The sequence below is a fragment of the Tamandua tetradactyla genome, chromosome 19, assembly GCF_023851605.1.
Source record: "Tamandua tetradactyla isolate mTamTet1 chromosome 19, mTamTet1.pri, whole genome shotgun sequence".
Taxonomy (NCBI): Eukaryota; Metazoa; Chordata; class Mammalia; order Pilosa; family Myrmecophagidae; genus Tamandua; species Tamandua tetradactyla.
This window is the reverse complement of record NC_135345.1, coordinates 15,175,233-15,182,151: the sequence shown is the minus strand read 5'-3', so window position 1 is coordinate 15,182,151 and position 6,919 is coordinate 15,175,233.

Below are 6,919 nucleotides of genomic sequence, written 5' to 3'. Positions count from 1 at the left end.
CAGCGAGAGTTAGGCAAGAAGGGTCTTGAACTTAAACGATCTCGTTTCAGGCTTGTCCAATTAACCCTAGCTCTATGCCACGAGGCAATGAACAGCTAACAGGCACTGTGATGAGTAATTGTATGTGTGAATTTGGCTGGGTTATGATGCCCAGTTGCTCGGTGAAACACTAGCCAGTTATTACTGTGGAGGCATTTCGTAAATGCGATTAGCATCTACAATCGGTTGTGGTTAAGTAAAGAGGATTGTCTCCTATAATGTGAGTAGGTCCCATTCAATTCATTGGAGGTCTGAACAACTAGAACTGAGGCTTCCAGAGGTCAGAAGAACTTCTGTCTCAAGACTTGAGCACTTTGACACCATCTTTTCTGAAATTTCCCATCTGTGCCCTGTCCTACAGAATTCAGACTTGCCAGTCCCCACCTCCCACCCCGCACCATGACGTGTGTATGTGTGTGTGTATCCTTTTGGTTCTTGGTTCTGTTTCTCTGAAGAACCCTGGCTGCTATAGGCACTGTCTCTATGCTGACCCAGAGTTAGCAGACTCAGCTTAGACTCACAGAAGATTCACAGTCCATGCTGGGAATGTCTGGAAGCATTTTCTTGGGCATTGGCCTGTGGCAACTCCAAGGCTCTGAGCATCTTTGGGAAGATCAGAATTGATCTGTTTTTCTAGGAACAGTCATTGCCTGTGATCTGTTTATATTAGCAGGCTTGTGTGATTTCTCTTCCTATATCCTGAAACTGAACAGGACTGAAGCTTGTGATCATTGTTTATTCTTTATTTTCAATGCAACAAACAAATAAACAAAAGACCCCAGGGCTTGGCAGTTTGCCCAACTATGCTTTCAATTGAGGCCTGGAGGACTTTCAGGGAAGAAAGCAGAGTAGGGAACTCCAGGACTCAGTCCATCCACCAAAACAACTATTAAAAAGGCAGGAACTGTCTGAAACAACTGTTTTCAAACTCCAGAGGTCAGAAGAACTCTGTACAGTTATCATGGAAGAGCGGGACAAAGAGGCTGATGAAAAACAGTAAAGAATCGTGAATGACTCTCTCCATGCAGCCCTAGTGGCGTCCCTTGCCCACTCTCACAGCCGGCTGAGGCAGAGGTCAGTCCCTGGTTATCTCACTGGTGATAGAAAGGAAAATAAAAATCCTCTTCACCAAAAACAGGGGTGGGCACAACTGATCACTGATAACAGCTATTTATTAGAGAATTTGAATGGCTGCGTCCCAGCTCAGAGGGCAGCTATGGTTACAACCCATCACAGGCAAAGGCATCTGCAGTCATTGTTTCAGTTCTCACTGGACAGGTACAGGGGCTGGTGGAGATTTAAAGATACAACACTTTCTCAGGGCTACAGGGGAAAGTTGACTGAAGGGTTGCATTTCCTGGGCAAGCCAGGAAAACTCAGCTTTCAGGGGCTGTTGGAGAAATGGAGCACCCTTCTTGATCCCCTCCACAGGGCACTTTGGAGCCAGTCTGTGCTCCCACCCCCCCACCCCTTGGAGGATCCCTGGCCCTATAATGGTTGGGAAAAACTGAATTGGGAAAGTCCTCCCAGGGGTGACCCTTCTCTCAGAATTAGCCCTCCAGGAAAAAAACAACCTGAGACTATGAAAGGAGTGCAAAAAACTATAGAGGCAGAGGGTCTGGGACAAAGGCCTGCCACCTAGGCTTCAGATACCCTGGAAAGGTAGCTTTATCCCCGGGAAGCACAGGGGACACCAAAATCTTTTAAACAGGGGCGCTCCAAAAGGACTAACAAGCAAAAGTCCAAGACAAGACTGAGGTCCAGTATGACAGGGAAAACCCTGCATACTGCATTCACCTTGGACAAAGGTTCCTGAAAGGAGGGCAGAAGCTCAGGAAAGGCTCTGTCTTATCATAAGCTGGTTATAAAACCAGGAAACAGACATCCCGGGGAGTAAATCCCACAGTTAACATTTTAAAATATTAAAATATTTAATATTTTATTTAATTTAAATATTAAAATATTTAATATTTTATTTAATTTAAATATTAAAACGAGTACAAGTCACACAAAGAAACAGGAAAGAATGACTTATCCAAAGGAAGAGGATGAAAATACAGAAAACGCCATTGAAGAAGAACAAGAACAGAATACTGAGCAGAGTTTTTAAAAAAAAGATCTTAAAAATGCTTAATGAGGTGAAGAAAAGTACGGAGTAAGAACTATAGGATATTAGGAAACCAATGAATGAGCAATATGAGAGAGCCTAAGTAAAAAGATAGAAATCTTAAAAAGAAACCAAACAGAACTACTGACATTGAAAAACATAGTAACATCAATGAAAAATGCTCTGGAGGGTTTCAAGAGCAGAATTAAGCTGCCAAAAGAAAGAATCAGTGAATTTGAAGAAAAGACACTTGAAATGAGTCAGGCTGAGGAGCAAAAAGAAAAAACGAAACATTAGAAGCAAAAATAGCCTAAGACAGATACGGACACCATGAAGCATACCAATATATGCATTTTGAGAGTCCCAGGAGGAGAAAAAAGAAGGAAAGGGACAGAAGGAAAGCAAACAACAAAAGACATGAGTATGTACATCTAAGAAGCTGAGAGAACAATAAACAGGATAAACATGAGAAAAAATACACCCTGTCATATATTAATTACATTATCAAATGCAAATACGAAGAGTGAGTTCTGAAAGCTGCAAGAGAAAAGCAACAAGTTACATACAAGGGAAACTCAATAAAATTTAGTGCCAGTTTCTCATCAGAAACCTTGGAGACAAGAAGGCAGTGGGTTAAAATACCTAAAGTGCTAAAGGAAAACAAGTGCTAGCCAAGAATTTTATATCCTGCAAGATTCTAAAAAAATGAGGAAGAGATTAAGATATTCTCAGACAACAAAAGCTGAAGGAGTTCACTACCAGACTGCCCTAAAAGCAATAATAAAAGGTCTTCAGATGGAGATGAAAGGAGAAAGGACACTAGATAGTAATTCAAAGCAATACAAAGAAATAGAGACCCATGGGAAAGGTAACCATTTGGGATATTATAAATACCAGTATTATTGTTTTGCATTGTTTTTGGCATATGTGCTGGTTTGAAACCATTATGCACTCCAGAAAAGCCATATCCTTTAATCTTCTTTCAATATTGTTAGGTAGGACCTTTCTGATTGTTTCCATGGAGATGTGACCCACCCAATTGTGGGTGGTAACTTTTGATATGGTTTCCATGGAGATGAGTCTTCACCCTTTCAAGGTGGGTTTGCTTATTGGAACCCTTTAAGAGGAAATCATTTTAGAAAAAGTTTTAGAGCAGCCAGAACCAACAGAGTCCACACAGCCAGAGATCTTTGGAGATGGAGAAGGAAAATACCCCTGGGGGAGCTTCATGAAACAAGAAACCAGGAGATAAAGCTAGCAGATGTCACCATGTGTCCTCCCAATTGAGCAAGAAAAACCCCAAACTTCATCAGCCTTTCTTGAGTGAAAGTAACCTCTGGTTGGTGCCTAATTTTGGACATTTTCATTACCTTAGAACTGTAAACTTGCAACTTAATAAATTCCCCTTTATAAAAATCATTTCATTTCAGGTATATTGCATTCTGGCAACTTACAAACTAGAACGGTATGTAACCCCACTTCTTACTTCCTACAGGTGCTAAAATGCAAATTCTAAACAGTAACCATAACTCTGCTTTGGGATATATCATAAACAAAGATATAAGTGGTAACAAGTTTTTAAAATATGGTAGTGGGACAGAGAGAATCAGAAAAATGCATATACATGCTATTACAGTTAAGTTGATATCAAACTAAATATAATTGTCATATATTTAGGATGTTAAATTTTAACCCTATTGTAACCACAAAGAAAACAGATGATATCTATATCCAGATAGAAAACAGAAGGCACTCAATATGGTACAACACAAGAAAGCAAATATAAAAGTAGGTTTTAATGGAAGTAAGGGACAAAAAAGGTAAAAGCAGTTACCAAGTCTTAATAGAATAATAACAGAAGAAAGACCTGTATTATCAGTAGTAACTTTAAACAGAAATTGATTAAACTCTGCAGCAAAGGGCAAAGGCAGAGATCAGCAGAATGAATTGAAAAGAAAAAAAAGCACAAACCAAATATATACTGTCTGCACAGGACTCACCTTAAAGTCAGAGATACAACTAGGATGATGATGAAAAGGTGGAAAAAATATACCACGCAAGTAGTAAACAAAAGAGATCTGGGGTGGCTATACTAATTTCAGATAAAATAGATTTTAAGTCAAAACAGTTATGAGGGACAAAGATGGTCATTACACACTGATAAATGGGACAATTCAATAGGAAAGGTAGGAGAATTATAAATATATATGCACCTACCAGCACAGCCCCCAAATATATTAATCAAATATGACAGTTTTGAAGGAAGAAACTGATGGTTCTACGTTAATAGTAGGAGATTTTAACACATCACTCACAATAATACATAGAGAGAGATCTAATCAGAAGATAAATATGAAAGTTTAGGACTTGAATAATACACTAAACCAACTAGATCTAACAGACATATATAGAGAACTGCACCCAATGAAAAGAGAATACACATTCTTCTTGAGTGTACATGAATCATTCTCCAGGATAGACCACAAGTTGAATCCCAAAATAAGCTTCAATAAATTAAAAACACATTGAAACTATACAATGCATATCCTTTGACCAAAAGGGAATGAAACTAGAAATCTGAGGGTGAAATGGAAAATTTACAAATATGTGGAAATTAAACAACATACTCTTCAACAAACAGTGGGCTAAACATGAAATCAGAAGTGAATAAGGAAATATTTTGAAGCAAATGGAGATGAAATACAACATATCAAAACTTATGGGGTGCAGCAAATACAGTGCTGAGAGGGAAATTTATAGCTGTAAATGCTTACAATATGAAAGAAGAAAGACTTCAATTCAGAGAACTAACCTCAAAACTGTAAGAACTAGGAAAAGAAGAGCAAACTAAACCCAAAGGAAGCAAAAGGAAGGAAATAACAAAGATTGGAGCAGAGATATATAGAAAACAAAACAAACAGTAGAGAGCATCAACAAACCCAAAAGATGGTTCTTTGAAATGTTAAATAAAATCAATAAAGCTTTCTTAGATTGACAAAGAAAAAAAGAGAGGATACTAAATAATGAAAATAAGAAATGAAAAGGCAGACATTGCTACTGACCCCGCTGAAATGAAAAGGAACATAAGTGGATACTATGCCAATAAATTAAATAACCTAGATGAAATGGACAAATTCTTAGGAATGCACAAACTATCTACATTGACTTAAACTGAGAAGTAAGAGATCTCCACAAACCAATTACTGGTAAAGAGATAGAATGAGCAATCAGAAACCTCCCAACAAAGAAAATCCTAGGACCATATATAGTTTCACAGGGGAATTCTGTCGTTAGAGAAGGGGCAGGAGGGCAACTGAGGTGGCGATTTGGGAGTGCGGTTGACCTGGGAGAGCAGCTGACCTGGGAGAGCCTTCTGTACTGCTTCTGCAGTGGTCCTAGTTGCAGAGGCTGAGGAACTGAGAGGCAGAAAGCTGGAGCCTGGAGCAGTGGCATGGAGCCTGCAGGAGTGCACAGACGGGCAGGGACTAGGAAGTAAGCCAGGCCACGTTTCTTGGGCACACTACCCTCACCAGTGCAGCCCCGTGACCAGCAACTCACCACACATCCCACGCACCCAAACCCCATCACCCATCCCCATTTCCCATGCTCCAGGTGCCCCCACCCCACCAGCTCCCATGCTCCAGATGCCCCCAACCCACCAGCCCACACCATACCAGCCCACACCCCCACCCCAAGTGCAGCCCAACTCACCTCTCCTGCACCCCTCCTGAGCACTACCTTCCCCTCCCTATTCCCTGTAGGCTGTTCCTGGCACATAAAGGCCATAGCCAGGCTACCCATACCCCCCTACCCATAGTGTCTCAAAGACTGACCTCACCACCCCTGAGCTCTACACATCAGTCTATGGCACTCCTAGAACCACACATGTGCATGGGCCCCCAATCACGTCATTCAGCTCTAGGAACCTCAGTTTACAGCAGTCCTAGAACTGCACATGCGTATAGCCCTCAGACACAAATTCCTGAAGGAATTTGTTAACAAGAGACTAGCCCTATAAGAAATACTAAAAGGAGTTCTGCTGGGTGACAAAAAAGACATTAAAGGTCTAGAGGAGAGCACAGAATTGAAGGGTACCACTAAACATAATTTAAAGAATACAAAGAGAAAGAAGGAAAAGAATATATAGATCTGACAAATAAAATAAAAAAGATGAGATAGTGGATTCAAGAAATGCTTTTTAGGTAATAATTTTGGATGTTAATGGACAAACTTACCAATTAAAATATATAGATTGGCAGAATAGATTAAGAAACACAATCCATCTATATGCAGCTTACTAGAGATTCATCTTAGACACAAGGATACAAATAGATTGAAAGTGAAAGGATGGAAAAAGATTCTCCACACAAGCTGTGACCAAAAGAAAGCAGGACTAGGTATACTAATATCAGACAAAATAGACTTTAAATGTAAAAACATCATAAGAGACAAAGAAGGCCACTATATACTAATTAAAGGGTCAATTCACCAAGAAGATATAACAATCATAAATGTTTATGCTTCCAATCAAGGAGCTCCAAAGTACATGAGACAGACATTGGCAAAACTGAAGAGAGTGATAGCTGTTTCAATAGTAATAGTAGGAGACTTCAATGTACCACTGTCCTATACAGATAGAACAATCAGACAGAACAACTAGACAGAAAGAAATACAGAAGTTAAATAACTTGATAAATGAATTAGACCTAACAGACATATGCAGGTCATTGCACCCCAAAACACAAGGATATACATTCTTCTCTAGTGCTCATG